This window comes from Oncorhynchus mykiss, chromosome 1 (assembly GCF_057628025.1).
Source record: "Oncorhynchus mykiss isolate SJ-2025 chromosome 1, ASM5762802v1, whole genome shotgun sequence".
NCBI lineage: Eukaryota > Metazoa > Chordata > Actinopteri > Salmoniformes > Salmonidae > Oncorhynchus > Oncorhynchus mykiss.
The window spans coordinates 90,167,757-90,180,212 of NC_143022.1; the positions used below are offsets into that span (position 1 = coordinate 90,167,757).

At 40.5% G+C, this 12,456-nt stretch overlaps 1 protein-coding gene across 1 annotated transcript in view; it reads left to right on the plus strand.

Annotated features, from left to right (window-relative positions):
* The window catches only part of eys (EGF-like photoreceptor maintenance factor), a 193,233-nt gene that overhangs the window by 150,131 nt on the left and 30,646 nt on the right, over window positions 1-12,456 (plus strand). The gene's annotated exons all lie outside the window — the stretch shown is intronic.

A 12,456-nucleotide genomic window follows, 5' to 3' on the forward strand; every position in this document is an offset into this window, starting at 1 on the left:
GGCAGCAGCATAGTGGCAGGCTAGTTGCAGACAGTCAGACAGTCAGAGGGAGTGCAATAGCATTCAGAGAGGGGAGATGAGGTTAGAATAGAGCTCCAACGTTGATTGTGCCTGCGTCCTTTAAAGGGGCAATCTGGGATTGGTACGTTTATTTTTTTAACTTTTAAATTGATCATATATAGCCATTGAGTGTTGAGGAATATAACTTATAAATGCCTAATGAGCTTAGTTCAACTGCCGTACCCCACCAGAACCCCCAAATGTAAGCTTGTTTTTAATGCATTGTTTGTAAACACTGTAATTGTAAACAAAACTCTGTATAGCTTCAAAACATGATTAAACTTTGATCTCATGGATGGTCAGTCCTTGCATCCATAGCTTCGTCTATGAATTTTACATTTATCCAGCCCCATCCCACAGCTGTTTACCAAAAACAGTGGCTGCTTAACAGTTTAGCTGTTTTTGAATCATAGATTGTCCCTTTAATCACTTCACGCCTGTAAAGTTATGCATTCTCTGCAAATCCCATTTGGCCCGCTCATAAGTCAGTCAGACAAGGGCACCATCCAGATGACGGTTGTCATAATCAGAATCAATTCTATTGGCTCCCAGCTGACCCTTAATGAAGCCTATGGTTACATCCCAAATGGAACCTATTCCCTATATAGTGCACTACTTTTGACCAGAGCCCTATTAGCCTCCTGGTTTAAAGGTAGTGCAGTGTATAGGCAATAGGGTGCCATTCGGGACCGAGCATTCTGAGTATAGTGTTGATTGTGATTGCTAATGCGAGTGGAGCAGCGTGGTGGGGATATCACCTCCATAACTAACAGTAATGATAATAACAGATATGAATATCATCACAAGTTGTTAAGGCACACGATGCTGCTGCCTCCACCGTGGGTATTGGCATGATGATGATGATGATGATGATGATGATGCCTTGTTATTGTGAAAGATCACTGTACTTTAAATGAAGGTGAACAAGTATTTTTCCATTTGGTGGTTATATATGCAGACAGGAGCAATCTCCCAAATATAGTGCACTACCTTTTGACCAGAGTCGAATGGGGGTGAAAAGTAGTGCACTAAGTAGGGAATATGGTACTGTTTGGGACGTAACCCGTCTGTCTGTTTGGTTCTATTGAACAAACATCCCAATGATTCATTCATCTCTGGATAAACATACACGCTTTGGAATGAAAATCAGCCTCTCACACACACACACACACACACACACACACACACACACACACACACAGTAGTGGTGCTGTACTGTGGTCCCACCATGCAGGTAACCAGAAAGCAGCCAGAGCCCAGGGCCTGGTAGATCACATGTTGCTTTAGCCTTTTTGCTAGACACATAATGACAACTAATCAGGTGTGTGTGTGTGTGTGTGTGTGTGTGTGTGTGTGTGTGTGTGTGTGTGTGTGTGTGTGTGTGTGTGTGTGTGTGTGTGTGTGTGTGTGTGTGTGTGTGTGTGACCTTCCTGCAGTCCTAATGGCTGTCAGTGAACACTTGTCTACCAGTTATCGGTACATCCTCACACCCCTGTGGACAGACTAGGTGGCTATGGGAAGGAAGACACTACAACTGGCACACAAATGGCTCCCTATTCCCTACATAGTGCACTACTTTTGACCAGAGTCCATCTTAAATGAAGTAACACAGAACATGATTAGGGTTACAGCATTAGCAGTAGTTTGCATCCAAAATGGCATCCTATTCCCTACATAGTGCACTACCCAATGGGCCCTGGTCGAAAGTGGTGCACTTTACAGGGAATAGGGTGCAGTTTGGGATATACACAAAGACACTTCTGCTACTGCTGTATCCCTAAACATGTCCTGGGTCAATTCATTTACACCTGCTAATCAAATAATGACAAACTAACCAGAGAGAAAGACACCAGCGCAGAGTGGGTGTGTTTGTTATGGCCACATGGAGATGTGTTTGTTATGGCCACGTTGAGATGTGTTTGTTATGGCCACGTTGAGATGCGTTTGTTATGGCCACGTTGAGATGTGTTTGTTATGGCCACGTTGAGATGTGTTTGTTATGGCCACATGGAGATGTGTTTGTTATGGCCACGTTGTGTTTGTTATGGCCACGTTGTGTTTGTTATGGCCACGTTGAGATGTGTTTGTTATGGCCACATGGAGATGTGTTTGTTATGGCCACGTTGAGATGTGTTTGTTATGGCCACGTTGAGATGTGTTTGTTATGGCCACGTTGAGATGCGTTTGTTATGGCCACGTTGAGATGTGTTTGTTATGGCCACGTTGAGATGTGTTTGTAATGGCCACATGGAGATGAGTTTGTTATGGCCACGTTGTGTTTGTTATGGCCACATTGAGATGTGTTTGCTATGGCCACGTTGTGTTTGTTATGGCCACGTTGTGTTTGTTATGGCCACATTGTGTTTGTTATGGCCACGTTGAGATGTGTTTGTTTGTTGCCACGTTGAGATGTGTTTGTTTGTTGCCACGTTGAGCTAAGTTTGTTGTTGAGATGTGTTTGTTATGGCCATGTTGTTTCTTACTGGATCACAGGATAATGAAGTAGCCCTGTCCCAGACAGAATGGCCCTAGGGCATGATAACTATTTCCTGTTTCTGTAGCGTGAGTAGCCTTGTCCAGATACAATGGCCCATAGGGCAGGAGATATATTGCCTTTTTCTGTAGCGTGAGGCAGTTTGATGTACAAGTCCAACCCAGGGAGAGAACGCTAGTAAAATGAGTTGGGGAAAGGGGTTGAATGCATAGAAATATAATTCATATTCTGTTGTTGAGTTGTTGTTCTTCATCAGCTGTGTTGACTTGTTGTTCTCCATCAGCTGTGTTGACTTGTTGTTCTCCATCAGCTGTGTTGACTTGGTGTTCTAAATCAGCTGTGTTGACTTGTTGTTCTCCATCAGCTGTGTTGACTTGTTGTTCTCCATCAGCTGTGTTGACTTGTTGTTCTAAATCAGCTGTGTTGACTTGGTGTTCTAAATCAGCTGTGTTGACTTGTTGTTCTCCATCAGCTGTGTTGAGTTGTTGTTCTCCATCAGCTGTGTTGACTTGTTGTTCTCCATCAGCTGTGTTGACTTGGTGTTCTAAATCAGCTGTGTTGACTTGTTGTTCTAAATCAGCTGTGTTGACTTGGTGTTCTAAATCAGCTGTGTTGACTTGTTGTTCTCCATCAGCTGTGTTGAGTTGTTGTTCTCCATCAGCTGTGTTGACTTGTTGTTCTAAATCAGCTGTGTTGACTTGTTGTTCTAAATCAGCTGTGTTGACTTGGTGTTCTAAATAAGCTGTGTTGACTTGTTGTTCTAAATCAGCTGTGTTGACTTGTTGTTCTAAATCAGCTGTGTTGACTTGTTGTTCTAAATCAGCTGTGTTGACTTGTTGTTCTAAATCAGCTGTGTTGACTTGGTGTTCTAAATCAGCTGTGTTGACTTGTTGTTCTCCATCAGCTGTGTTGACTTGTTGTTCTCCATCAGCTGTGTTGACTTGTTGTTCTCCATCAGCTGTGTTGACTTGGTGTTCTAAATCAGCTGTGTTGACTTGTTGTTCTAAATCAGCTGTGTTGACTTGGTGTTCTAAATCAGCTGTGTTGACTTGTTGTTCTAAATCAGCTGTGTTGACTTGTTGTTCTAAATCAGCTGTGTTGACTTGTTGTTCTAAATCAGCTGTGTTGACTTGGTGTTCTAAATCAGCTGTGTTGACTTGTTGTTCTCCATCAGCTGTGTTGAGTTGTTGTTCTAAATCAGCTGTGTTGACTTGTTGTTCTAAATCAGCTGTGTTGACTTGTTGTTCTAAATCAGCTGTGTTGACTTGTTGTTCTAAATCAGCTGTGTTGACTTGGTGTTCTAAATCAGCTGTGTTGACTTGTTGTTCTCCATCAGCTGTGTTGAGTTGTTGTTCTCCATCAGCTGTGTTGAGTTGTTGTTCTCCATCAGCTGTGTTGACTTGTTGTTCTCCATCAGCTGTGTTGAGTTGTTGTTCTCCATCAGCTGTGTTGAGTTGTTGTTCTCCATCAGCTGTGTTGAGTTTTTGTTCTCCATCAGCTGTGTTGAGTTGTTGTTCTCCATCAGCTGTGTTGACTTGTTGTTCTCCATCAGCTGTGTTGAGTTGTTGTTCTCCATCAGCTGTGTTGAGTTGTTGTTCTCCATCAGCTGTGTTGACTTGTTGTTCTCCATCAGCTGTGTTGAGTTGTTGTTCTCCATCAGCTGTGTTGAGTTGTTGTTCTCCATCAGCTGTGTTGACTTGTTGTTCTCCATCAGCTGTGTTGACTTGTTGTTCTCCATCAGCTGTGTTGAGTTGTTGGTCTTCATCAGCTGTGTTGACTTGTTGTTCTTCATCAGCTGTGTTGACTTGTTGTTCTCCATCAGCTGTGTTGACTTGTTGTTCTCCATCAGCTGTGTTGAGAAGTTGTTCAGCTGCCTATGTATTGTATTTGTCTGCGTAGCTGTTGAAATCCAACACAATAATCACATAGCATGCCAACAGCTTGCCGTAAACAAGATGGTAATAAAAGATACAGAAGTTAAGTGTGAAATATATGCATGTTTAAAAAAAAAAGATTTTCAAAATAGAACAATTATGTCCAATTTCATGATGGCAAGATGTTTAATGAGATTTTAACAAGATATTACTGTAATGTTTTTCTTTAGACTTCGACAATGGGTTTATCATAATAACTAAAGGTCATATCTTACAGACTCTCATTTCATCAAACTGTGACACATTAAGATAATACACACACGGGTTGGTTTTTACCTTCGTTAAATGTTTGCGCTTTAGCGTCCGTTTGTATTGTGATTAGATTTCTATATGCCTCAGGCATTCAGAGCTGCCTGGTGTTGATTCCCTTCCATCAGACTGTCAGAAATACCTTTTGATCTTCTTATAGGTGGGATTTACTTGTCTAAAACAAATGATAAACAAAGTTTGCACCGAGAGTTTTGTAATTTATTGATGTTTAAGTGGTTGAAGGGACTGGCATTAATTTGTAGCTTTAACACCAGTGATAAGAAGTTACTTCAGATGGTCAAAGGTTACTGTTATATTAACTCATTGGTTTTGACATTAATAGTCCATGACGAAAATAATGCCTTTAAAAACAATGCTAGTCTATTCATTGCATATGCTGTTCTAACAGTATGTGAGGTGTTGATACTCTGGATCTGACTGATTGGACATCAATATGGGTTGAATCTAAAATGGCAACATATTCCCTATATAGTTCACTACCTTTGACCAGAAATAGTGCCCTGTATAGGGAATGTGGTGCCATTTAGGACACACCCTGAACTCTGTTAGCTCAAACATAATTTTCTCAGTGTCATCTACAGTATCCTCTTATCTAATACCAAACATCACCCTCCCCATCCTCTTATCTAATACCAAACATCACCCTCCTCATCCTCTTATCTAATACCAAACATCACCCTCCTCATCCTCTTATCTAATACCAAACATCACCCTCCTCATCCTCTTATCTAGTACCAAACATCACCCTCCCCATCCTCTTATCTAATACCAAACATCACCCTCCTCATCCTCTTATCTAATACCAAACATCACCCTCCTCATCCTCTTATCTAATACCAAACATCACCCTCCTCATCCTCTTATCTAATACCAAACATCACCCTCTTCATCCTCTTATCTCATACCAAACATCACTCTCCTCATCCTCTTATCTAATACCAAACATCACCCTCCTCATCCTCTTATCTAATACCAAACATCACCCTCCTCATCCTCTTATCTAATACCAAACATCACCCTCCTCATCCTCTTATCTAATACCAAACATCACCCTCCTCATCCTCTTATCTAATACCAAACATCACCCTCCTCATCCTCTTATCTCATACCAAACGTCACCCTCCTCATCCTCTTATCTAATACCAAACGTCACCCTCCTCATCCTCTTATCTAATACCAAACATCACCCTGCTCATCCTCTTATCTAATACCAAACATCACCCTCCTCATCCTCTTATCTCATACCAAACGTCACCCTCCTCATCCTCTTATCTAAAACCAAACATCACGCTCCTCATCCTTTTATCTAATACCAAACATCACCCTCCTCATCCTCTTATCTAATACCAAACATCACCCTCCTCATCCTCTTATCTAATACCAAGCATCACCCTCCTCATCCTCTTATCTAATACCAAACATCACCCTGCTCATCCTCTTATCTAATACCAAACATCACCCTCATCATCCTCTTATCTAATACCAAGCATCACCCTCCTCATCCTCTTATCTAATACCAAACATCACCCTCCTCATCCTCTTATCTAATACCAAACATCACCCTCATCATCCTCTTATCTAATACCAAACATCACCCTCATCATCCTCTTATCTAATACCAAACGTCACCCTCCTCATCCTCTTATCTAATACCAAACATCACCCTGCTCATCCTCTTTTCTAATACCAAACATCACCCTCCTCATCCTCTTATATCATACCAAACGTCACCCTCCTCATCCTCTTATCTAATACCAAACATCACGCTCCTCATCCTTTTATCTAATACCAAACATCACCCTCCTCATCCTCTTATCTAATACCAAACATCACCCTCCTCATCCTCTTATCTAATACCAAGCATCACCCTCCTCATCCTCTTATCTAATACCAAACATCACCCTCCTCATCCTCTTATCTAATACCAGAACATCACCCTCATCATCCTCTTATCTAATACCAAGCATCACCCTCCTCATCCTCTTATCTAATACCAAACATCACCCTCCTCATCCTCTTATCTAATACCAAACATCACCCTCATCATCCTCTTATCTAATACCAAACATCACCCTCATCATCCTCTTATCTAATACCAAACATCACCCTCGTCATCCTCTTATCTAATACCAAACATCACCCTCCTCATCCTCTTATCTAATACCAGACATCACCCTCATCATCCTCTTATCTAATGCCAAACATCACCCTCCTCATCCTCTTATCTAATGCCAAACATCACCCTCCTCATCCTCTTATCTAATACCAAACATCACCCTCCTCATCCTCTTAACTAATACCAAACATCACCCTCCTCATCCTCTTATCTAATACCAAACATCACCCTCATCATCCTCTTATCTAATACCAAACATCACCCTCATCATCCTCTTATCTAATACCAAACATCACCCTCGTCATCCTCTTATCTAATACCAAACATCACCCTCCTCATCCTCTTATCTAATACCAGACATCACCCTCATCATCCTCTTATCTAATGCCAAACATCACCCTCCTCATCCTCTTATCTAATGCCAAACATCACCCTCCTCATCCTCTTATCTAATACCAAACATCACCCTCCTCATCCTCTTAACTAATACCAAACATCACCCTCCTCATCCTCTTATCTAATACCAAACATCACCCTCATATCTAATACTAAACATCACCCTCCTCATCCTCTTATCTAATACCAAACATCACCCTCCTCATCCTCTTACCTCTTATTCCTCATCTAATACCAAACGTCACCCACATCGTCCTCTTATCTAATACCAAACATCACCCTCATCATCCTCTTATCTCATACTAAACATCACCCACATCGTCCTCTTATCTAAGTCCAAACGTCACCCACATCGTCCTCTTATCTCATACCAAACGTCACCCACATCGTCCTTTTATCTCATACCAAACGTCACCCACATCGTCCTCTTATCTCATACCAAACGTCACCCACATCGTCCTCTTATCTCATACCAAACGTCACCCACATCGTCCTCTCTTAGCTAATGGCAAACATAACCCTCATAATCCTCTTTAACCGTCTGAAATTGTTAGCGACAGTATATACTTGCAGTTTGGCCACTCACACACACACACATGCATGCGCACACAGAAGTCTTTCATTGTAGTTGACAGTGATCTAATGGGATGACAGTTTGAAGATTAAAAATGAATGCTGCTGTTGTTTCCCTGAAGCAATGAGAATCGAAGATAACAGGGCTGGAAACACGCACACGCACACACACACACACACACACACACACACGGCAGAGCTAGAGACGGCATCATGCCATGATAATTCCTGCGTGAACATTACATTTCCACAGCGTCCTGTTTATTCCAATGACTAATGCTGCAGATAGAGCGAGAAGGGGGTCTGCTCACAGTGCAGAGATGGTGTGTGTCTAGGCAAGTTGCAATAGAATATTTCCCGTTGTAGTAGACAGAATATTTCCCCTGTTGCAGTAGACAGAATATTTCCCCTGTTGTAGTAGACAGAATATTTCCCCTGTTGCAGTAGACAGAATATTTCCCCTGTTGTAGTAGACAGAATATTTCCCCTGTTGCAGTAGACAGAATATTTCCCCTGTTGCAGTAGACAGAATATTTTCCCTGTTGTAGTAGACAGAATATTTCCCCTGTTGCAGTAGACAGAATATTTCCTCTGTTGCAGTAGACATAATATTTCCCCTGTTGCAGTAGACAGAATATTTCCCCTGTTGTAGTAGACAGAATATTTCCCTTGTTGCAGTAGACAGAATATTTCCCCTGTTGCAGTAGACAGAATATTTCCCCTGTTGCAGTAGACAGAATATTTCCCCTGTTGTAGTAGACAGAATGTTTTCCCTGTTGTAGTAGACAGAATATTTCCCCTGTTGTAGTAGACAGAATATTTCCCCTGTTGTAGTAGACAGAATATTTTCCCTGTTGCAGTAGACAGAATATTTCCCCTGTTGCAGTAGACAGAATATTTCCCCTGTTGCAGTAGACAGAATATTTTCCCTGTTGTAGTAGACAGAATATTTCCCCTGTTGCAGTAGACAGAATATTTCCTCTGTTGCAGTAGACAGAATATTTCCCCTGTTGCAGTAGACAGAATATTTCCCCTGTTGTAGTAGACAGAATATTTCCCTTGTTGCAGTAGACAGAATATTTCCCCTGTTGCAGTAGACAGAATATTTCCCCTGTTGCAGTAGACAGAATATTTCCCCTGTTGTAGTAGACAGAATTTTTTCCCTGTTGTAGTAGACAGAATATTTCCCCTGTTGTAGTAGACAGAATATTTCCCCTGTTGTAGTAGACAGAACATTTTCCCTGTTGCAGTAGACAGAATATTTCCCCTGTTGCAGTAGACAGAATATTTCCCTTGTTGCAGTAGACAGAACATTTTCCCTGTTGCAGTAGACAGAATATTTCCCTTGTTGCAGTAGACAGAATATTTTCCCTATTGCAGTAGACAGAATATTTCCCTTGTTGCAGTAGACAGAATATTTCCCCTGTTGCAGTAGACATAATATTTCCCTTGTTGTAGTAGACAGAATATTTCCCCTGTTGCAGTAGACAGAATATTTCCCTTGTTGCAGTAGACAGAATATTTCCCCTGTTGCAGTAAAGAATATAAATCACAGGAAGGAGAGAGTAAATTTGGGTGAATGCGCTTTTGTGTGAAAATAATTCTGAATCCTCGTATTATGTTGGATTTAACCTAACTGCTAGTCTATGCAGAGATTTCATCCTAGTAAATTATGTAAAATTACCATTTAATGGAGAGAGATATGCAGAGAGTGAATTACAGCATATCCTTTATTTCCAACCCTTAATATAAATATTCAATGACTGGCTCAAACTTTCAGTGACCCATTTTCTTTGTGTTTTTGTTAATACACATTACAATAAACCTTACTCTAACTATACCCAAACATGAACATGAAGTCATTATTGTGAAGTCATTATCGTGAAGTCATTAACATGAAGTAATTATTGTGAAGTCATTATTGTGAAGTCATTAACATGAAGTCATTATCGTGAAGTCATTAACATGACGTCATTATCACGACGTCATTAACATGAAGTCATTATTGTGAAGTCATTAACATGAAGTCATTATCGTGAAGTCATTAACATGAAGTCATTATTGTGAAGTCATTATTGTGAAGTCATTAACATGAAGTCATTATCGTGAAGTCATTAACATGAAGTCATTATCACGACGTCATTAACATGAAGTCATTATCGTGAAGTCATTAACATGAAGTCATTATCGTGAAGTCATTAACATGAAGTCATTATTGTGAAGTCATTATTGTGAAGTCATTAACATGAAGTCATTATCGTGAAGTCATTAACATGAAGTCATTATCACGACGTCATTAACATGAAGTCATTATCGTGAAGTCATTAACATGAAGTCATTATTGTGAAGTCATTAACATGAAGTCATTCTCGTGAAGTCATTACCGTGAAGTCATTAACATGAAGTCATTATCGTGACACCATGATAATTTCCCAAACACCATGGGGAAATAGTACTCTTCATTTTTTCTGGCTTTGTAAAAAAATATATGAAAAAATCTGTGTGCGCACAGTGCCATCAGAAAGTATTCATACCCCTTGACTTATTCCACATTTTGTTGTTACAGCCTGAATTCAACATTTATTAAATAGATTATTTTCTCGCTCATCTACACACAATACCCCATAATGACAAAGTGAAAACATGTTTTTAGAAATGTTTGCAAATGTATTGAAAATTAAATACAGAGATGCAGAGATGCTCAGTGAAAACATCTCACTAGATGTTGGAACATTATTGCAGGGACTTGGTTCCATTCAGCCACAAGAGCATTAGTGAGGTTGGGCAATGATGTTGGGCGATTAGGCCTGGCTCACAGTCGGTATTCCAATTCATCCCAAAGGTGGTTGATGGGGATGATGTCAGGGCTCTGTGCAGGCCAGTCAAGTTCTTCCACACCGATCTCGACAAACCATTTGTGCACCACCGCTAACTGTTTAACATCCGTTACATCAATACTTTGTAGAAGCACCTTTGGTAACGATTACAGCTGTGAGTGTTTCTTGGTAAGTCTCTAAGAGCTTTCCATGCCTGGATTGTGCAACATTTGCCCATTATTCTTTTCAAAAATGTTAAAGCACTGTCAAATTGGTTGTTGATCCTTGCTAGATAGCCCCTTTCAGGTCTTGACATATATTTTCAATAGCTTTAAGTCAAAACTGTAACTCGGCCACCCAGGAACATTCACTGTCTTCTTGGTAAGCAACTCCTGTGTAGATTTGGCCTAGGTTATTGTCCTGCTGAAAGGTGAGTTGATCTCCCAGTGTTTGGTGAGGAGCCGACTGAACCGGGTTTTCCTCTAGGATTTTGCCTGTGCTTAGCTACATTCTGTGTATTTTTTATCCTGAAAAACTCCCCAGTCCTTAATGATTACATGCATACAGATAACATGATACAGCCACCACTATGTTTGAAAATATGGACAATGGTACTCAAAAATGTATTGGATTTGTCCCAAACATAGCACTTTGTATCCAGGACAAAAAGTTAATTAGTGCCATGTTGCAAAACAGTCTTCCTTCTTTTCACTCTTGTCATTTAGGTTAGTATTGTGGAGAAACTACAATGTTGGTGGTCCATCCTCAGTTTTCTTCTATCACAGCCATTAAACTCTGTAACTGTTTTAAAGTCACCATTGGCCTCATGGTGAAATCCCTGAGTGGTTTCTTTCCTTTCCAGCAACTGAGTTAGGAAGGACGCCTGTATCTGTGTAGTGACTGGGTGTATTGATACACCATCCAAAGTGTAATTAATATCTTTACCATGCTGAAAGGGATATTCAATGACTGTTTTTTGGCCATCTATCAGTAGGTGCCCTTCTTTGCAAGGCACTGGAAAACCTCACTGGTCTTTGTGGTTGAATCTGTGATTGAAATTCACTGCTAGACTGAGGGATCTTACAGATAATTGTATGTGTGGGGTACAGAGATGTGTCAAAAATCATGTTAAACACTATTATTGCACACAGACTTGTTAAGCACATGTTTTCTCCTGAACGTATTTAGGCTTGCCATAACAAAGGGGTTGAATACTTAGTGACTCAAGCCAATTCAGCTTTTCATTTTGTATTAACTTGTAAAAATGTAGGAAAACATAACATTATAGGGTGTTGTGTGTAGGAAAACATAACATTATGGGGTGTTGTGTGTGTAGGCCAGTGACAAAACATCTACATGTAAAACATTTTAAATTCAGACTGTAACACAACAACATGTGGAAAAAGTCAAGGGGTTTGAATACTTTCTGAAGGCTGTGTGTGTGTGCGTGTGTGCGTGCGTGCGTGCGTGCGTGCGTGCACTTCCAGCCCTGTTACCTTTGATTCTCATTGCTTCAGGGAAACAACAACAGCAGCATTCATTTTTAGTCTTCAAACTGTCATCCCATTAGATCACTGTCAACTACAATGAAATACTTCCCTCTGACAGAAAGGAAGACAGTTTGAGTGGGTATGTTGTGTACGGTGTCCATATTAGGACATCCTCAGTCACCCCAGCTTCGTTTGACTCCGAGGATGTCCTAATATGGACAGTTTGAAGACTAAAAATGAATGCTGTTGTTGTTTCACTGAAGCAATGAGTTATATGTTTTGTGATTTCAAAGGTTTTCCTATTTGA